We start from the raw sequence: 23,379 nt of genomic DNA on the forward strand, positions 1-23,379 counted from the left end.
TAAGGGCATTTTCTGCTGTCATATTTTTTGTTCAAAATATCTAACTAAATCCACTTGGGTCTCAAGTGAGTGAAAGTTGTCCTAAAGTTGCCTTAACTACATTTATGTAATTTTCAACTAAAGAACTATCCACTAATATCTGATTTCAAGTTATCTAAAACCAACTTGGACTTCCCTTTAGGACTAAGAAGGAATTACGTAGGATACATGGCATCAACACAAGTGGCTGAAAGTTAAAATACATTCTAAAGATTGTTTCATTTTCCTTCCATACTATCAATATGATAGCATAGTGAAAAACTGAAGATTTAAAATGGACCAATTTACTGAATCAGTAAAATGCCTTCTCCTTTATTCATTACTGTTTTCCCCTTTTTATACCATTGTACTTTATACTTTACTTCCATTTTATTAATTTTTATGTATTACCTACAGCTACCTTATCCATGTGTCTTCTGGTCATGCCATTTTGTATGCTGCTAGATGATAAAGATCCTGACACATATTTGGATTCTTCATGTACACGATCTAAGATGTACACATTGGAGTAAAGCTATTACCTGAAAATTAGGAAGTTAAAGAGACAGCATACTTTTGGTAATCTTATGTTGTACATATTTCTCACCTTGAATTTCTATGAATGTTTAAGAGAGGAGGAAAAAAAACACATTAGTGGAGATAGGGGTTAGGTTATTTGACAACCCAGAGGGGGAAAAAATATTTATACTCACCAATTTTTGTTTAGGTATGTTTTTCTTTACTTTTCAGGAAGCCAGTAAGAGACAAAACTAATAAATGAGTAGTAAACAAATCTGGTATCTAGTTCTTATTTTATTATTATTTATCTATATAATATTAAGGAAGAGTTTCGACATTTTTTCACTTCAAATTCATGTTTAAAATAAGGAGATTTGATTAAATATTATTTCTAAGATTTCCCCTTTCTTAATATTATGAATACTTGATATGAAAGGCCTAGAAATTTGGAAAATTTGTGATGGTCACAACCAGAATTAAAATTCAATGACAGTTTTTCATGAGTGACAACTATAATTATTTTATAAAAATAAAAATTAAATGCTTTCTACTATGGTACATATATGTAAATGGTAAATATTCTTATATATTGCTTTTTTGTAACAGTGTATAATGTGGCACCATGTAAGTTATATTTTTAAACACAAAGATATAATATAGGGACAACTTTCCTTGAAAACTTTGGATCTTTAAAAGTTGCATATCATAACTATTTGTAGTTACTGTTTTTTTTTTTTTTTATCCCATCCCCTGTAGTTACTGTTTTTAACACATAAAAGATAGGCTGCCTAATATATTTATTATTAAATGTAAATTTAGCATAATGAATTATAAAGCCTTGAAGACTTGTTACTAAAGCTTTGGTAGAACAAAATAAATAACTATAATATTGATGGATGGTCTGCCATATTTTTCAATCCTTCAGAATCAATGACTACAAAATTAAAATTCTTTTCCCACATAAGCTTAGTTCATTTTATGAAAAGGTTATAAATTTAGAGTTCCAGAAAAGGACACAAAACCAAAAATGAGCAATAAAAACAAAAACTGTTAGGAAATGTAATTGAAAATTCAAATAAACACATTTTTTTCTCGTATTTAGTTCATTTTTTCTACTCTGTAGCATTCTTTCATGCTGCCTATTCTAGAGAATGATAGGTTACTGATAGATCTTTCTAATCCCAACAAGATTGCTTTGAATCAGTTTCAAGAATTAGTATTGCAGCCAATTCCTCCTCTTCTCTCCTCACAGAGTAGGAAGCTGGAAGTAGTCTGCTATGAAATCTGATGGGATGCCTGTGGCTCTCACAAATCGCAGGAAAAGAGATTTTATATAAAGTCACTAACTATACATAATCCTAAACACATCGCTCCTAAAGAAAGGGTGTCTGAAGACTAAGTTGCCAACCACTCTGGCACATGCATAGCAGTTCTTAGTCTACTGGCCAAGAGTTTAGTTCTGCTTGCTTTAAGCTGGTGTAAAAGAGCTCCAGCTGTCACGTAGAGTAAAAGAGCAATGAGAGTTCATTTTCTTTTGGTTTTAGGAAAGAATATGAGAGAAAATGGAAAACAATTTTTAAGAACTCAATTATGTGTATGTATGTGCATGTATGTATATATGTGTGTGTAGAATCTTTATTTCTGAGCTTTATATCTGAAAAGATAATACCATTGGTTAATTAGCTATTTATCCATAAATGCCCGACATAATTCTTATGTAGGAGATTTAAAAAATCCCTAGAAATAAATTGTAGTTGATTTCAAATCAAACATTAATCACTTACTAGGTGAAAAAATATTGAGTATTTAATGATAAAATGACTGAAGGGGGATTATTCTGGCAATTCACCTTTAGAAATACAAGATTCTTAAGCCTTATCATGGTCTCTTTCCCTTTGTTGTCAATATTAAAACTCCTTTTCTCTCATACATCCTGAATCTTTTCTTTCATTGCACAAAATGTTTTTTGAAAACCAGTTTTTAAAAGAGATCTGTTAATATATCAGGCTTAATATTAATTAGAGTATAGAAATAAAAGATGTCATTTTTTTCCTGAAGCAAATGGCTTTTTATACATGCATGTCTCTTCTACTTCATGGGTTTCCTGAGGAAAACCTGTGTATAAATCAATTTTGTAATTTCAGTTTCAAATACAACTTTTAACATACAGCATGTACTTTATATTTGAAGAATTGATGAATGAATGAATGATTGTATTCACATTCATAAGAGGTTATATAGGCATGTCTATAAATAAGGCAGAGATTATCCATCAATACCATGACTAGCTCATTTACAATACTACTTGCTTTATTAATTTAAATTAGTAATATTTTCATTGAATGAAAGATGTTTATAATTATTTAATTTTCTTTAAAGTTTGATTCATAAATTTTACTTTGAAAGTCATTTTTAAGTAAGTCATCGTTCTGCTCAATTCTATGAGGCCTGGTTTGGAGCATAGAAATGACTGACTTTAGTAAGTAATCTAAAACTTAGCTTAGTCAAATAAACTGGTATCTTTCCCTGGAAACCCTTTTAGCAGGTTACTAACAAAGACAGATGACTAGTTTGAACATCAAATCCTTTACTTTTTCCTACCTACCATCCAATGGGGAGTGAATAAGTAAACCAATATACTAAAAGCTGACAACATATGCCAGCATTAACCAACTCTACTAATCTGAAAATGTCTTGCTATATTTTTCACTTTTGTTTTATTACAGTTAAAATCATCTCCCTTTTGCTAAGGAGAACATGAGTTTTTCTTGGGAATAGATTGCAAGTTACCATGATTGAACATGATCTCCATAACAGGAAATGCCTGTTTTGATCAGTAGTTTATGGACATTTTCTCCTTTTCCTGAATGTAATTACAAACATTCAGATATGGGAAAATAACCTCTCATATTATTATTTAAAATGCAAACATCAACAACTTAATAAATCACTAGGCTGCTCTATCATTATATAACTTTAGAGAAAAATATAGAAGATGACTATTATGTAAAATGTTTCAACTGACATCTCAAGAATCTTAAAAATTTTTTGTACAAAAACAGAAGTCATCTTCACTGTCTATATAAGGAAAATACAATCAATAAATTTTTGGTAAAAACAGAAATTATTAACATTCTTTTCTTTTAAGTGGATTAGTCATGAGTACCTCTGCTTGAGTTGAATTTGATGTACAAGAATTTAAAGTTTTTAAATATACATTACTCATTAATCTATGGATGTCATTGAGAGTGACCTATATATACAGTGGAGTGTTTGTTCATATACAACTAGAGAAAGATTTTAGAGCACATCTGACAGATCACAACTCATGAAGCTTTTACTTTGATGGAAATTCAAGTATATTTGAAAATTTTGACTTTCTGAAATCTATTTTTAAGGAGCACATATGTATTTTTGGTAATATGAAATGTAATTCAGAATTCATTATGCCTCCCTTTTGTATCCATAAAAAAGTCTGTATAAACTCCACTCAATTATGTTAATTTAGTATATATTCATACATATATCCAATTATCTACCTATTAATTAATTCAGTCAACATCCTTCTTCTGGTATGTACAACGTGTCAGTTACTGTGCTAAGTGCTAGGGTTACATAGATGAGCAATAATTTGTCTTTTCACAATCTTACTGCTTAAAATGGGTTATGTGGGAATAAATAAAACACAGATTATAAGTGCTATAGGAATTCTGTAAAAACTCAAAGACAGGTCCCATACAAATAGTACTTGAGCTTGTTCTTGAAGGATAAGTAAGAACTTTTTAGGTTAAAAAAATTGTGTTTAAAAAGTAGGGGAGTAAGATCTAGGGAAAAGAAAGTGTAGATGTAAACGCCTCAGACATTTAAGGCCAAGAAGTTCAAAGGGCAATGAAATTTCATTATGGTTGCATCAGAGAGTGACCAATTTTATTAGTTAATTAAATGTGATGCTTCAGGGATGAGGAACATTCCAATTTGATCTTCTATTTTTTAATTTACAAGACTAAGGAAATGATAAAATTAACTGTATTAATAATACATGAAGTATTGGGGGAAAAGTAATGATTTTTGTTTTCCTTATGATTAGTTTGGAAAATTTGGAAACAGCTGAATAAAGATATCAAAAAAATCATTGTAAAATTTTTGTTTATCATAGAAAATAAGTAATTTGCTTGCTTTGCTTGTTTCTGACAAACAATGGAGAAGTATTGTGTTAACAACTAGAATAGGGCTTCTTAGCTCACCACTATTGAAATTTGGGGCCAGATAATTCTTTATTGTGGGGGCTGTCCAGTGCATTGTAAGAAAATCAGTAGCATTCCTGGCCTTTACCCACTAGATGCCAGTAGTACCGGCTCCCAAGTTGTGACAAACAAAAATGCCTCTAGACATTTTCAAATGTCTCCCAGAGGGGAGTGGTGCAAAATCCCCCCCTAGATGAGAACCACTGGTCTAGAGAAATGAACATTCTTAAGGATAAGGGAGATAAGATTAACACATATGACAAGCTATATTATAATTAAATTTTTAGCTATTTGAAGGAGATGGAATCCATTGGACTAGGTTGGTCATGGGCAATTTCCCAAAACAAGCAGGATTTGAACTTGACCAAAATATGACAAATACAGGTTAATGTATAAGTGGGAATTAGGAAGGCAAAGAAGAAAATAATTGTAACAAGAGTAATATAGGTACAAATGCAAAGGAAAAACTTACCAGAAACTATATAATTTTAGGATGTCCAATGAAAACTCATTACAAGTTTAGAATTAGGTATTGGTCTCAGGAATACTACCACACTAATGAAGTCTGAAATAAAAATTCAATACTCCAAATAAGTCTTATTCCTTAAAATTTTAAGAAATTACTTGACCAAATCAGTTTTGACATTTTACTGGTTTAGAAATTTGTGTTGTTTTTTAAATGACATATTTTATTTTGAGAAAACTGTGACTCACATGCGTTTGTTAGAAATAATGCCATGATCTCATGTACACTTTCCCCACTTTCCCCAATGATAGCATCTTGCAATACTGTAGTATAATTACAACCAGGAAACTAGTGTCATATACTCAAGACACAGAACATTTCTATCTCCACAAAAATTCCTGCTGTTGTGCTTTTGTCACCACACCCATCTCCCTTTTCTTCTGTCCCTAAATTCATGTCAGCCACTAATCTATTTTCCACTTCTAAAATTTGCCCTTCCAAAAAAGTTATATAAATGGCATGATACAATGTGTAACATTTGGGGATATTTTTCTTGCTCAGCTTAATTCCCTGGAGAATCATCCAAGTTGCTTTATGGATCAATTGAAAGGTAGTTTTTAATTACTGAGTATTATTCCATAGTATGGATGTATCACAGTTTGCTTACTTTTTTTTGAGACAGTTTTTAACCAGTTCTTAATTGTTATGAATAAAGCTGCTATTAGCATGCATGTACAGGTTTGTGTGTGGACATAAGTTTTCATTTTTCTGTGATAACTGCCAGGATGTATGGCAGTCGTCTGCTTAGTTTTATAAGAAACTGTTAAACTCTTTTCGAGAGTGGCTGTGTCTTTTACATTTCCACCAGCAAATGTTTATGTTTGCCAGTTTCTCTGTATCCTCAACTACATTGGGTGTTATCACTATATTTTACACATTCTGATAGGTGTGTAGCGATATTTCACTGTAGTTTTAATTTGCATATCCCTGAAGGCTAATTGTTGGGACTGTTTGGCCAAATACTGTGGGTTGTCGTTCCATAGGCAGTTTATTTGTTCTGTCTGGATTGTCTTGTGCTCCTGAAGCTCCCACTGGTCCTTGTCAGGCAGTGGTACTACTGGATGGGGAAAGATAGCCTCCAGCTCACACTGTGAATAAGTGCACCCCAGGCTGGGTGATGATTATTCTGGGAACTCCCCTGCCTGTGTGAGACTGAAACCACTTCTGGGAAGGGGTTGCCTGTGGAGGCAGGATTCCCTTTGCCAGTTCCAGTGGCTGCCCTCTACCTCTGTATCGCACAAGAGCAGGTGTCTCAGCTATGGTGGGGATGACCAGAAAGGATTTCTCTGACCACTCTTGTCACTGAGTCTCTATTGATCCTTTGTAAGGGGAGCTATATTTAATTATTTTTTTAATTTTGAGGTACATACAATAAAATGCAAAAATCTTAGTGTATAGCTTGATGAATTTTGACGTGTATACAGTCATGGAACCATCACTCTATTGATCTTTTTTACAGGTGTTGCAGGCTGGCTTGGTATTATTGGCAGGACCCCTGTTTCCATTCATGGGAGTAAAGAGTCTACCTGATCTGTCAACAGTTGGTTGGTTTGGACTCAGGAAATGCTAGTCTGCATGGCTTTCTTCCACTGATTATGTGTGGGGGTCCTGAGAAGCTCTGCCCTTATGTTGTTCTTCTGCTCTTTCAAACCAAACCAGTTTATCTTTCTCTTGCCAGCCTTCAGAGTTCTCCCTTGGTTGTCTCTTCTGTTATTTCCAGGGTTTGTAGTTGTACTTCACAGGGAAGAGCGGGAAAGAGCAATCTATACCATCTTGTCCAGATGGGAAGTTCTGCCTAATAATCTGAATTCATAACATTTGAAAAACAACAAAATATATCTTGACTGGCAACATAAGTCAATCAGTATAATCAAATGGACTATTGAGTTAGTGCATTTGAAACAGTGCTTCTAACTTAAATGTGTCAAGGCATGTTTCTTACTTTTACCTCTATCAAGTGGAAATAGATCTGATACAGAGTCAGAAAATCTAGTTTTTGTTCCTAGATTCGTTGTACAATTTGGGTGTTCAATAAAATTTCACTGAACTGAATTAGGACAAGGCACCTTTTTTAGGCCACAATTTTTTTTATCAGTATGAGTGTAATGGAGTATTATAAGGTGCTCTTGTTAAAACTAAACCATACTTTTTTGGGAGGGAAATGTTAACTACTAGCAGAGAGGGAAAACTGTCAATTTTTAAATTCCTGAAAATTTTGTTTATCTACATGCAAGTGTTTAAATTCCCCTTGAGGGAAGACTGTTGCCCCTTGTAATGGAGAAATCACTTAATAGGTCTTTTGTTTATGTCAACTAAATCTAAGATTCTAATTCTAATATGAAATGGAAAGGGAACTTAAAATTCCATGCATAATAATATTTCAATTTTGCAAATTAAGTTAATTAAATTTCTTGGAATTCAGAGTTGTAAGGAGCAGAACTTTGGGAGAGTAGATATACTCAAGAGTATTCCCAAGGGGCAAAGGTGAAATAGTTCAGGCTGCTAGATATGATTGCTCAAAGAAAATCTCCATCCAGCTTGTACTTTGTTGATGTGGTAATTCCATTCACTTACAACCAAGACTTTATTAAAGATTATAGCCGGATCTTGGTATTTGTTGTATGAAATCAAGGGGACAGTGTCAGCTTCTGCTTGTGGTGAAGATGTATGAAGAAAAGTCCCAGTAGTTCATGGACACCAGCTTCCAATGGATAAGCATTACCTGCACCAATGTAGAGGCTGGCTAGGATGTCAAGGTACACCCCAAATATATTTGTGCACCAGGTAAAAATGCTATAAAGAGTCCCATAAATATTTCCATGAAGGAATTGAGTAAAACAAATGAATTTCTAAAAAATGAAGCTCTTGAAATCAAATACAATACGAGCTTGGTCTACTGTATTTTATGATGAAAAGGAAGAGCAGTCTCTGAAGAATAGGTCCTTTATGTCCCTTGAATATTGCAAGAATCTCACAAGCCCTAATTCTCAGGATTTGTGTATGCATCAAAAGAGAATGTGTGGACTGCAGGGGCCAAGGGAAGGCTGCCCCAAAATATGCCACTTTGATACATTGATTATTTTGAATTAAAGGTTACTTAAGACATAGCCAGTGAGAGAAGAACACTCTGAGCACCATGACCCCTTCCCCTTTTGTGTCCAGATATTAAGAAATAAATCTCCCATGTGAAAGCTGCCTTCTACACACCAGGAAGTAAAGAGACATCTTTATCTTCAGAAATAGGGAATTCAGAGCTGGGAAAGCTATTTAAACAGATCTTGTTGCTATTACTAATTTACTACTACAGCCCAAATTCTGTTTAGAATTCCTTACTAATGAAGCTCTTGAACATAATTTACCTCTGTCCTGTCAGTTCCTCAGATTTTTGTCTATTTGTCTAAAAAACATAAAAACTGCATACTTTGGTCATTTCTTTAAGCCCCAATTTCATTACTGGGCTTCTATGCACATGCAATTAGACTTTGTTTTGTTTTGTTTTTCTCTTGTTAATCTCTCTCACATCAATATACTCAGACCAGTTGGAAAAACCTTGAAGGGACTGGATAGGTCTTCCTCTCCAATTATACAAAAGTACATTGCACATGAAGGATTACAGTGCAAAATTTAAAAATCAATTAACACACTATAGCTATAGACAATCAAGTGCTTTGGATTATGATTTCTAAAGAGGTTTTTAATGAAACAATTTGTCTAAAAGAGATAAGGCACAGTAGGTGGGGGGAGTGCTCAGGTCCCTGCCGGGTCATGGTTTTGTATCATACCCTTTTCGTGAGATGCTGAGTTCTCACAGATGTAGATGTAGCCTGGCTCTTGTACAGTATTTTCTGGTCTCTTATTAAAGAATAGTTGTATTTGCTGTATTTTCAAAATATATCTGGTTTTGGGAGGAGACTTCTGCTGCCCTACTTATGCCACAACCTTGAGAAATCCAGACAGTAAATACTTTTATAGCCATCTAACCAGGACTTCTTGCAAATTTTTAAAAAAAGGAAGCTTTAGCACGATATATTTAATGCAATGAAACAGAAGGGACTTGAACCAAGAATACTGTATCCAGCAAGATTATCATTTAAATTTGAAAGAGGGATTTTACAATTACTAGATAAGCAAAAGTTGAGGGAATTTTCATCCCACAAATTACCTCTACAGGATATTTTAAAGGGACAGCTCTAGTTGGAAGTACTCCTAAGGTTAAATAGATGTCACCAGAGAAATTGAATCACACCAAAGAAAGTAGACCAACCAAATACTAACTAAAGGCAAAAAATAAAATCAACTATTCACAAAAGCAGCAATAGGAAACACAAAAGAGTACAGAATAAAACACCTAACATAGAAAGAGTGGAGGAGGAAGAATAAGGAAGAGAAATAAAGAATCATCACACTGTGTTTATAATAGCATAAAAAGTGACTTAAAGTTAGATGGTTAGATAGTAGAGAAGCTACCATTGAACCTTTGGAAACCACGAATGCAAAGCCTGCAATGGCAATAAGCACATATCTATCACTAATCATCCTAAATGTAAATGGATTGAATGCACCAAACAAAAGGTATAGACTAAAAGAATGGATAAAAAGTCAAGACCCATCTATATGCTTCTTACAAGAGACTCACCTCAAACCCAAAGACATATACAGACTAAAAGTGAAGGAATGGAAAAAGATTTTTCATGCAAACAATAGGGAGAAAAAAACCAGGTGTTGCAGTACTTGCATCAGACAAAATAGACTTCAAAACAAAGAAGTTACAAGAGACAAAGAAAGACATTACAGAATAATAAAGGGGTCAATCCAAAAAGAGGATATAACTATTATAAATATCTATGCACCCAATGCAGGAGCACTGATATATGTGAAACAAATACTAACAGAATTAAAGGAGGAAAAAGAATGCAATGCAGTCATTTTAGGAGACTTCAACACACCACTCACTGTGAAGGACAGATCAACCAGACATAATATAAATAAGGACACAGAGGCAATGAAGAACAGACTAGAACAAATGGACCTAATGGACATCTACAGAATGCTACATGGAAAAGCAGCAAGATACACATTCTTCTCAAATGCACTTGGAACATTTTCCAGAATAGACCATATACTAGGCCACAAAAAGAGCCTCAGTAAATTCAAAAAGATTGAAATTCTACCAACCAACATCTCAGATCACAAAGGTATAAAACTAGAAATAAATTGTACAAAGAAAACAAAAAGACTCACAAACACATGGAGGCTTAACAACATACTCCTAAATAATCAATGAATTAATGACCAAATTAAAACAGAGATCAAGCAATATATGGAGACAAATGAAAATAACAGCACAATGCCCCAACTTTGGTGCAGCAAAGGCAGTTCTAAGAGGAAAGTATATAGTAATCCAGGCCTATTTAAAGAAGGAATAACAATCCCAAATGAATAATTTAAAGTCACAATTATTGAAATTGGAAAAAGAAGAACAAATGAGGCCTAAAGTCAGCAGAAGAAGGGACATAATAAAGACCAGAGAATAAATAAATAAAATTTAGAAGAATAAAACATTAGAAAAAAATCAATGAAACCAAGAGCTGGTTCTTTAAGAAAATAAAAAAATACATAAACTTCTAGCCTGACTTATTAAGTGAAAAAGACAATCTACACACATAAACAGAATCAGAAGTGAGAGAACAAAAATCACAATGGACATCACAGAAATACAAATAATTATTAGAGAAAACTACAAAAATCTATATGCTAACAAACTGGATAACCTAGAAGAAATGGACAACTTTCTAGAAAAATACAACCTTCCAAGACTGACCAAGGAAGAAACAGGAAATCTAAATAGACCAATTACCAGCAATGAAATTGAATCAATAATCAAAAAACTACCAAAGAACATAACATCTAGGCCAGCAGATTCACCGCTGAATTTTATCAGTCATGTAGAGAAGACATAATACCTGTTCTCCTTAAAGTTTTCCAATAAATAGGAGAGAAGACTTCCAAACTCATTCTATGAAGCCAGCATCACTCAAATATCAAAACCAAGCAAAGACCATATGATAAAATAAAATTACAGACCAATATCTCTGATGAACATAGATGCAAAAATACTCAACAAAATATTAGCAAACCAAACTTAAAAATACACCAAGAGGATCATACGCCATGATCAAGTGGGTTTCATCTCAGGAATGCAAGCATGGTACAACATTTGAAAATCCATCAAAATCATCCACATCAACAAAAAGGACAAAAATCATATGATCATCTCCATAGATGCAGAAAAAGCATTTGACAAAATTCAACATCCATTCATGATAAAAACATTCAAGAAAATGGGTATAGAGGGCAAGTACCTCACCATAATAAGGCCATATATGACAAACCCATAGTCAACATCACACTTAACAGTGAGAAGCTGAAACTTCTTCCCTTAAGATTGGGAACAAGACAGGAATGCCCACTCTCCCCACTTTTATTCAATACAGTACTGGAGGTCCTAGCCATGGAAATCAGAATAAACAAAGAAATACAAGGCATCCAGATTGGTAAAGAAGAAGTCAAACTGTCACTATTTGCAGATGACATGGTATTGTACATAAAAAAAAAACCAAAAACCCTAAAGAGTCCACTATAAAACTACTAGAACTAATACCTGATTTCAGCAAAATTGCAGGGTACAGAACTAATACACAGAAATCTGTTGCATTCCTATACATTAATGATTAACAAGCAGAAATAAAAATCAGGAAAACAATTCCATTCACAATTGCATCAAAAAGAATAAAATACCTAGGAATAAACCTAACAAAGGAAGTGAAAGACTGATACCTTGAAAACTACAAGACACTCTTAAGAGCAATTAAAGTGGACACTAATAAGTGGAAATTCATCCTGTGCTCTTGGGTGGGAAGAATTAATATTGTCAAAATGGCCATCCTGCATTAAGCAATCTATGGATCAAAGCAATCCCTATCAAAATACAAACAGCATTCTTCAATGAATTGGAACAAATAGTCCTAAAATTCATATGGAACCACAATAGACCCCAAGTAGACAAAGCAATACTGAGAAGGAAAAATAAAGCAGGTGGTATCTTGTTTCTCAACTTTGAGCTCTACTACAAAGCCACAGTAATCAAGACAATTTGGTACTAGCACAAGAACAGACCCACAGACCAGTGGAACAGAATAGAGAGTCCAGATATTAAACCAAGCATATATGGTCAGTAGCAAGTGAAAAGTTTGGCCCTCCCAGCTGAGAGTCAACAGCACATGTCAACATGAAAAGGCAAAAAAGTATGATCTAGACAAGACTAACCCAGACAGCTTCGGCATCTGCTACATCTTCCCCTGAGAAGGAACCTGGGGACATAGATTTAACCAGTCTTCCTGAAAAGGAATTCAAAACAAAAGTCATAACCATGCTGATGGACTTGCAGAGAAATATGCAAGAACTAAGGAAGGACAATACAGAAATAAAACAAGCTCTGGAAAGACTTCAAAACAGAGTGGATGAGATGTAAGAGACCATTAATGGACTAGAAAAGAGAGAACAGGAACACAGAGCTGATGCAGAGAGAGATAAAATGATCTCCAGGAATGAAAGAATTCTAAGAGAGCTGAGTGACTGATCAAAATGGAACAATATCCACATTATAGGGGTACCAGAAGAAGAGAGAGAAAAAGGGATAGAAAGTGTCTTTGAAGAAATAATTGCCAAAAACTTCCCCAAACTAGGGGAAGAAATGGCCTCTCAGACCACAGAGGTACACAGAAGTCCCATAACAAGGGATCCAAGGAGGGTAACACCAAGACACATAATAATTAAAATGGCAAAGATCAAAGACAAGGACAAGGTATTAAAGGCAGCCAGAGAGAAAAACAAGGTTACCTACAAAGGAAAACCCATCAGGCTATCATCAGACTTCTCAACAGAAACCCTACAGGCCAGAAGACAATAGCATGATATACTTAATGCAATGAAACAGAAGGGCCTCGAACCAAGACTACTGTATCCAGCACGATGATCATTTAAATATGAAGGAGGGATTAAACAATTACCAGACAAGCAAAAGTTGAGGTGATTTGCCTCCCACAAACCACCTCTACAGGGCATCCTACAGGGACTGCTCTAGATGGGAGCACTCCTAAAAAGAGCACAGAACAAAACACCCAACATATGAAGAAGGGAGAAGGAGGAATAAGAAGGGAGAGAAATAAAGAATCATCAGACCGTGTTTATAATAGCTCAACAAGCGAGTTAAGTTAGACAGTAAGATAGTAAAGAAGCTAACACTGAACCTTTGGTAACCACAAACTTAAAGCATGCAATGGCAATGAGGACATACCTTTCAATAGTCACCCTAAATGTAAATGGACTGAATGCACCAATCAAAAGACACAGAGTAATAGAATGGATAAAAAAGCAAGATCCATCCATATGCTGCTTACAAGAAACTCACCTCAAACCCAAAGGCATGCAGAGACTTAAAGTCAAGGGATGGAAACAGATATTTCATGCAAACAATAGAGAGAAGTAAGCAGGTATTGCAATTCTGGTATCGGACAAAACAAACTTCAAAATAAAGAAAGTAACAAAAGATAAAGAAGGACATTACATAATGATAAAGGGCTCAGTCCAACAAGAGGATATAACCATTATAAATATATATGCACCCAATACAGGAGCACCAACATACCTGAAACAAATACTAACAGAACTAAAGGAGGAAATAGAATGCAATGCATTCATTATGCGAGACTTCAATACACCACTCACTCCAAAGGACAGATCCACCAGACAGAAAATAAGTAAGGACACAGAGGCACTCAATAACACACTAGAACAGATGGACCTAATAGACATCTACAGAACTCCACATCCAAAAGCAACAGGATACACATTCTTCTCAAGTGCACATGGAACATTCTCCAGAATAGACCACATACTAGGCCACAAAAAGAGCCTCAGTAAATTCCAAAAGATTGAAATCCTACCAACCAACTTTTCAGACCACAAAGGCATAAAACAAGAAATAAACTGTACAAAGAAAGCAAAAAGGCTCACAAACACATGGAGGCTTAACAACACACTCCTAAATAATTAATGGATCAATGACCAAATCAAAATGGAGATCCAGCAATATATGGAAACAAATGACAACAACAACACAAAAAGCCCCAACTACTGTGGGACACAGCAAAAGCAGTCTTAAGAGGAAAGTATATAGCAATCCAGGCGTATTTAAAAAAGGAAGAACAATCCCAAATGAATGGTCTAATGTCACAATTATTGAAATTGGAAAAAGAAGAACAAATAAGGCTTAAGGTCAGCAGAAGGAGGGACATAATAAAGATCAGAGAAGAAATAAATAAAATTGAGAAGAATAAAACAATAGCAAAAATCAATGAAACCAAGAGCTGGTTCTTCGAGAAAATAAACAAAATAGATAAGCCTCTAGCCACACTTATTAAGAGGAAAAGAGAGTCAACACAAATCAACAGTATCAGAAACGAGAAAGGAAAAATCATGACGGACCCCACAGAAATACAAAGAATTATTAGAGAGTACTATGAAATCCTATATGCTAAAAAGCTGGGAAACCTAGGAAAAATGGACAACTTCCTAGAAAAATACAACCTTCCAAGACTGACCCAGAAAGAAACAGAAAATCTAAACAGACCAATTACCAGCAATGAAATTGAAGCGGTAATCAAAAAACTACCAAAGATCAAAACCCCCGGGCAAGATGGATTTACCCCAGAATTTTATCAGACCTACAGGGAAGACATAATACCCATTCGCCTTAAAGTTTTCCAAGAAACAGAAGAGGAGGGAATACTCCCAAACTCATTCTATGAAGCTAACGTCACCCTAATACCAAAACCAGGCAGACCCCACCAAAAAAGAACACTACAGACCAATATCCCTGATCAACGTACATGAAAAATACTCAACAAAATATTAGCAAACCAAATTCAAAAATACATCAAAAGAATCATACACCATGAACAAGTGGGATTCATCCCAGGGATGCAAGCATGGTACAACATTCGCAAGTCCATCAACATCATCCACCACATCAACAAAAAGAAAGACAAAAACCACATGATCATCTCCATAGATGCTGAAAAAGCATTTGACAAAGTTCAACATCCATTCATGATAAAAACTCTCAGCAAAATGGGAATAGAGGGCAAGTACCTCAACATAATAAAGGCCATTTATGATAAACACACAGCCAACATTATACTGAACAGCAAGAAGCTGAAAGCTTTTCCTCTGAGATCAGGAACAAGACAGGGATGCCCACTCTCGCCACTGTTATTTAACATAGTACTGGAGGTCTGAGCCACGGCAATCAGACAAAACAAAAAAGTACAAGGAATCCAGATTGGTAAAGAAGAAGTTAAACTGTCACTATTTTCAGATGACATGATACTGTACATAAAAAAACCCTAAAGACTCCACCCCAAAACTACTAGAACTGATATTGGAATACAGCAAAGTTGCAGGATACAAATTAACACACAGAAATCTGTGGCTTTCCTATACACTAACAATGAACCAACAGAAAGAGAAATCAGGAAAACAACTCCATTCACAATTGCATCAAAAAAAATAAAATACCTAGGAATAAACCTAACCAAAGAAGTAAAAGACTTATACTCTGAAAACTACAAGTCACTTTTAAGAGTAATTAAAGGAGACACTAACAGATGGAAACTCATCCCACGCTTGTGGCTAGGAAGAATTAATATTGTCAAAATGGCCATCCTGCCCAAAGTAATATATAGATTTGATGCAATCCCTATGAAACTACCAGCAACATTCTTCAATGAACTGGAACAAATAATTCAAAAATTCATATGAAAACACCAAAGACCCCAAATAGCTAAAGCAATCCTGAGAAAGAAGAATAAAGTAGGGGGGATCTCCCCAACTTCAAGCTCTACTATAAAGCCATAATAATCAAGACAATTTGGTACTGGCACAAGAACAGAGCCACAGACCAATGGAACAGACTAGAGAATTCAGACATTAACCCAGACATATATGGTCAATTAATATTTGATAAAGGAGCCATGGACATACAATGGCAAAATGACAGTCTCTTCAACAGATGGTGCTGGCAAAACTGGACAGCTACATGTAGGAGAATGAAACTGGACCATTGTCTAACCCCATATACAAAAGTAAACTCAAAATGGATCAAAGACCTGAATGTAAGTCATGAAACCATTAAACTCTTGGAAAAAAACATAGGCAAAAACCTCTTAGACATAAACATGAGTGACCTCTTCTTGAACATATCTCCCCGGGCAAGGAAAACAACAGCAAAAATGAACAACTGGTCCTATATTAATCTGAAAAGCTTCTGTACAGTAAAAGACACCATCAATAGAACAAAAAGGAGCCCTACATTATGGGAGAATATATTTGAAAATGACAGATCCGATAAAGGCTTGACGTCCAGAATATATAAAGAGCTCACACGACTCAACAAACAAAAAACAAACAACCCAATTAAAATATGGGCAGAGGAACTGAACAGACAGTTCTCCAAAAAATAAATACAGATAGCCAAGAGACACATGAAAAGATGCTCCACATCGCTTGCCATCAGAGAAATGCAAATTAAAACTACAATGAGGGATCACCTCACACCAGTAAGGATGGCTGCTATCCAAAAGACAAACAACAACAAATGTTGGCAAGGCTGTGGAGAAAGGGGAACCCTCCTACACTGCTGGTGGGAATGTAAATTAGTTCAACCATTGTGGAAAGCAGTATGGAAGTACATCAAAATGCTCAAAACAGACTTACCATTTGACCCAGGAATTCCACTCCTAGGAATTTGCCCTAAGAATGCAGCAATCAAGTTTGAGAAAGACAGATGCACCCCTATGTTTATCCCAGCACTATTTACAATAGCCAAGAATTGGAAGCAACCTAAATGCCCATCGATAGATGAATGAATAAAGAAGATGTGGTACATATACACAATGGAATATTACTCAGCCATAAGAAGAGGGAAAATCCTACCATTTGCAGCAACATGGATGGAGCTGGAGGGTATTATGTTCAGTGAAAAAGCCAAGCAGAGAAAGAGAAATACCAAATGATTTCACTCATCTGTGGAGTATAAGAACAAAGGAAAAACTGAAGGAAAAAAACAGCAGCGGAATCACAGAACGCAAGAATGGACTAACAGGTACCAAAGGGAAACGGACTGGGGAGGATGGGTGGGTAGGGAGGGATAAGGGGGTGAGAAGATGGGGGTATTAAGATTAGCATGCATTTGGGGGGTGGAATAAAGGGGAGGGCTGTACAACACAGAGAAGACAAGTAGTCATTCTACAACATTTTGCTATGCTGATGGACAGTGACTGTAAAGGGTTTTATAGGGGGGACCTGGTATAGGGGAGAGCCTAGTAAACATAATATTCATCATGTAAGTGTAGATTAATGATAACAAAAAAAAAGGCAGTTCCTGTGTGGTGACCTCCAATGAGTTCTACACAATGGTGTAAAGGGTATATAAAAGTGTAGACAAAGGGTCTGTTTTTGTTTATACAGAGGATCAAAGCCTAATTTGGCTACCCAGACAATGAGCTAAGATACGATATGAAAAAGAACTTCCAACATCAGCACTCTCTGGAAGACTCATACCAGAAGAGGATCATCAAAAAACCCCAACAAAGATCCACGTGCTGCTACAACTGTAGTTGCACTCATCCCACCAGTTCCTGGACTTGACATGGGAATGAAGAAGGAGATATCTAAGCTGGCCTGTACATACAGTAAAGCAACAAATTTGACTGGATCTATACTGTTGGAACTCAACCAAGAATTAGGAGAAGTGCAAATTGTAGCGCTCCAAAATCTTACAACTACAGACTATTTACTGTTAAAAGAACATAGGGGATGTGAACAGTCCCCAGGAATGGGTTGTTTTAATTTGTCTGATTTCTCCCAGACTGTTCAAGTTCAGTTGGACAATATCCACCATATCATAGATAAGTTTTCACAAATGCCTAAGGTGCCTAACTGGTTTTCTTGGTTTCACTGGAGATGGCTGGTAATTATAGGTCTGCTTTGGTTATGTAGCTATACTCCTATTATGTTAATGTGTGCGCACAATTTAATTAGTAGTTTAAAACCTATACATGCTTATGTTACTCTACAAGAAGTTATGTCAAAGAAATAATCAATCTTCCCCTGTTTTCTTCCGCCTGCTACTTCTATAGCTTTTCTTCTTCCTTCCTTATTACAACCCTTAAATAGAATTCGTGCCTCATATCGAATTTACCGAGTATTATAATTCTTCCAAGTAGTAAAGATACCTCAAGACAAATGCTGGGCATAGAAGCCACAGGGCATAAATATGCAAAGAGGTAAAAAGCTAACCTTTTCAAACAATAAGGCTTCTCTCTCACTTACCAACTTTACATTTCCCTGTATGGCCCCAGAAGATGACTGGTTAGCCAGAGACGGGTAAGATTCCTCAAGGGAGGAACAACCTAAGACAGGCACAGTCTCAGGGGGGCCATCAGGTGAGAAATAAGGGATCAACAGAGGTGAGGCTTAGAACTTCAACCCCCCTGTTTTGAGAGAAATGTTCTGCATCCGTGGATGTTTTATTGCCCTTGTGTATCTTGGATTCACACTTAGTCTACAGGCACACACCTGATCATGTACATTTGCTCTCTTACAACACTAAACTATGTTTTCTACCTTTATCTTGCATCTACCTATCACTACAGCATTTTATTAAAAATAAAAAATAATAATAATAAAGGGAGAAATGTGGGATCCACATATAAATCAAGTATAAAAATCAAAAGAATATTCATATTTCACCTGATTGTTTATAGTTCATAATGCGTGATCAAAACCGAAAGTTTCTGTGATGACTGCCCTTGTACTGTTCACCAAATAAGAACTTACTCACTATGTAAGAATTTGTTCACCATGTAAGAACTTGTTCGTTATGCTTCAGAAGATTGGAGACTGACGAGAATTAGGCTTGGGTTGGATTAATGATTGTGCATTGAGCATTGACTCCCCTATACAGAATTTTATTGTTGTTAACCATTTGATCAATAAATATGAGAGATGCCCTCTCAAAAATAAATGCCATATGCACCCCTATGTTTATCACAGAACTATTAACAATCACCAAGAAATGGAAGCATCCTAAGTATCCATCAGATGAATGGATAAAGAATATGTGGTACATATACAGAATGGAATATTATCAGCCATAAGAAGAAAACAAATCCTACCATTTGCAACAACATGGGTGGATCTAGAGGGTATTATGCTCAGTGAAATAAGCCAGGCAGAGAAAGACAAGTATCAAATGATTTCACTCATCTGTGGAGTATAAGAACAAAGCAAAAACTGAAGGAACAAACAGCAGCCAACTCACAGAACCCAATAATGGACTGACAGTTACCAAAGGGAAAGGGCCTGGGGAGGATTGGTGAGAAGGAAGGGATAGGGGGGAAAAGGGGTATTATGATTGGCATGCATAGTGTAGGGGAAGGGCACAGGGAAGGCAGTACAACACAGAGAAGACAAGTAGTGATTCTATAGCATCTTACTATGCTGATGGACAGTGACTGTAATGGGGTATGTGGTAGGGGTTTGATAATGGGGGGAGTCTAGTAACCATAAAAAAAATCTCACAAGAAAAGGCAACCTGGTATTCACATTTAAAAAAAAAAGAATTTGTTTGATTACAGTTAGGTTTGTCTTTTCTGCTTATCTCTTTTTCTAGCAGTTTTAGCTTATTATAATAATGTTTTTGAGTTCATTTTCCTTTTACCACTCCTGTACATATGACCTTCTCTTCCTTCTTTTCTCTGTTTCTCAGGCCACCAGTACTCTTCAGCTACTTAGAACTCTCCATTAGCCAGAGTCCACTCAGCCAAACAGCCTTATCATTGATAGGATCTTCTTTCTCTAACCTTAAAAAAAAAAAACTTAACACCTGGTTGTTTCAATCCACCATTTCTATCTGTTGCTTGATAATTGGTGTGATTCAATAAAGAATCATATATAGTTTACTTTTGTATATGAAGGGGAAGGAGAACTTATATTTATTGAAAATCTGTTTTGTACCAAATACTGAGCTGAGTTCTTTGTTTATGACTATTTTATTTAACCTTTAAAATAATTCTTGGCTTTAGGTAAATTAAAACTCAATAGTATTTGCATTTCAAAGAGGAACATGTCAATCTAAGTGACTGTGTGTCTCTTGGGAAATGTTCAGTTTTGGGGGACAAAGTGTGACATGAATATCTCCTTCAAATTATGTCACAAACACACCAAACCTTGCTCCTTGTAAGTCTTTGTTGTTATTTTTAAAGTTAGCACTTTTCTATTTTTTGCTGCTTCCTTCCTGTCCCCATCCATTTGTCATGAGCCTCACACATTCCTCCCTTCTGCTACTACTCCCTACTCAGTTCTGCGCTACGAGCTGTAAGAAGATTATGAAATTGACAGCCATTATCTGCAATTCTTAGGATAACCTCATTGCCTTGTTCTTCACGTAAATGTCTCACTGTCTTAGTGACAAATTAAAGCCTGAATTTACTCCTGTGGATTTATATATGCTTACCATTTTTGCCATTAAGAAAATTTCTGCATCTATTACAGAATATATGTATTCACAAATCCCCTTGAAGCTTCTCAGCTATATAAATATAATTAGACAACCAGTTGACATTAAAAAGCCTTGCACCCAGGCCTCTAATAGACCTTAATATATACACTGGGGAATATTCTTTTTTCCATTTTGATTCATGGACCTTGTAACTCTTTGTAACATCTCCTCTTAAATCTCTTCAAAATACTAGGCTCTGTAACTTGTAATAACTTTAATCCATAAGAAGTGGGTGCCTGGTAACTGAAGGTAAGTCTAGATACTCTTTTTGTTTCCCTGAGTTGTTGAAAAAATTTCTAAAAGAAAAAAAATCCATGTTATAAATGAAGAAATTGAGTTCGGAGAGGTTAAATCACTTCCCCAAGTTTACACAAAGAGGCAATAGCTGAATATAGTATGGTGAAATTCAATGGATCAGTAATTGTAAAATTATGATTTTGGGGATCTCTCAAGAAGCCTATCAGGTGTATTTTTAATTTTGTTTGTACTGGGGAGAGGATATGGTAACCACTCCTAATAAATAAGATTATTTAAAAACTTCTATATATCAAATTATTTGTATAAACTTTGAAATGACTAAGAACTCTTTTGGAAAACTAGTTACCAAGTACCTCCTTTAGACCCCAAGAACAAGGGCACATACCCTCAGCTCCTGTGCTTAGAGGGCTCCACTCTGACCCTCTTATGACCATAACACTCTCCACAGTGTAAGGAGTCCTCAGGCAAAGAGGACATGCTTACCTGGGTATCCAGCCTCCAACTCCTTTTGGGTATGCTATACATCTTAGAATCTGGGATATTCTCTGCCCAAATGGATCTGAGTCTGCTTCTGAAGCTGGCATGAGCTTTTTCCCTGGGCCCATTCAACTAAGGCAAGACAGTATTCTGGCATGGACATCCCTACATCTGAGATAGCTGAAGGCCAAGGTGGAGGTCTGGACAGAGTTTAAACATGTAAGCTGGGGTGTCCATACATCATCATGAAAGACTTCTTGAGATATATTTCAGAGAAGTCGGGGTGGGAAAAGATGAGAGAGAGGTTATGGGATGACTCTTCTTAAATGCCGTCTTTCAGTACAGAAATCCAAGGAGTCAGAATTCTGAGTTATTATCTGATCATCGAGGTTTTTATGAAAGTTAGTTTGTCAGGGGGAAAATATTTTGTTACACAGTTTGTTAGCTTTGTTTCTACATTTTAAGTATTCAGACATATGCTGTGTGGACCTACATATGTACTCTTGCCACTTTCCCTGCTAATGCTAGGGATGAGGTTTCTGGTTCCTGCCTTACCTGGATGACTATCAGATTAATGTCAGACATTCTTTTCCTTACAACCAATTTAATAATAATTATATAGCTCTTCTCTTTTTGTCTAAAATGTCCTTAACAGGTGGTGTTCTTTGAATTGAATGTTTTAGGTCTCTCTCTTTTTAAATGGATAATAAAACTTTGACATGTACTTATACCTATATTGAATAAGCAATTTTAAACAATCCAAACCCCAGCTACAGCTAGGTACATTCTTTCTTTAATCTGTATTATTAAAAAAAAAATCAGGTAGTATTTTGACCAAAGGTTTTCTTTTTTTTTCAATTTTATTTGTTTATTAAGGTATGATTGATATACACTCTTATGAAGGTTTCACATGAAAAAACAATTTGGTTACTACATTTACTCATATTACCAAGTCCCCATCGATACCCCAATGCAATCAGTGACCATCAGTGCAGCAAGATGCCACAGATCCACTATGTGCCTTCTCTGTGCTACAGTGTTCTATCCGTGATCCCCCACACCATGTGTACAAAACATAATACCCTTCAATTCCCTTCTCCCTCCCTCCCCACCTGCCCTCCAACACCCCTCCACTTTGATAACCACATGTTCATTCTTGGAGTCTCTGAGTCTGCTGCTATTTCATTCCTTCAGTTTTGCTTCATTGTTATACTCCACAAATGAGAGAAATCATTTGGCATTTATCTTTCTCTGCCTGACTTATTTCACTGAGCATAATGTCCTCCAGCTCTGTCCATGTTGTTGCAAATCGTAGAATTTGTTTCTTTCTTATGGCTGAATAGTATTCCATTGTGTTGATGTACCACATTTCTTTATCCATTCATCTACTGATGGACACTTAGGTTGCTTCCATGTCTTGGCTATTGTAAAATGTACTGAGATAAACATAGGGGTACATATGTCTTTTTGAATCTGAGAAGTTGTATTCTTTGGGTAAATTCCAAGGAGTGGGATTCCCGGGTCAAATGGCATTTCTATTTTTAGTTTTTTGAGGAATGTCCATACTACTTTCCACAATGGTTGAACTAGCTTACATTCCCACCTGCAGTGTAGGAGGGTTCCCCTTTCTCTGCATCCTCACCAGCATTTGTTGT

The sequence above is a fragment of the Manis javanica genome, chromosome X (assembly GCF_040802235.1).
Source record: "Manis javanica isolate MJ-LG chromosome X, MJ_LKY, whole genome shotgun sequence".
NCBI classification, from domain to species: Eukaryota; Metazoa; Chordata; class Mammalia; order Pholidota; family Manidae; genus Manis; species Manis javanica.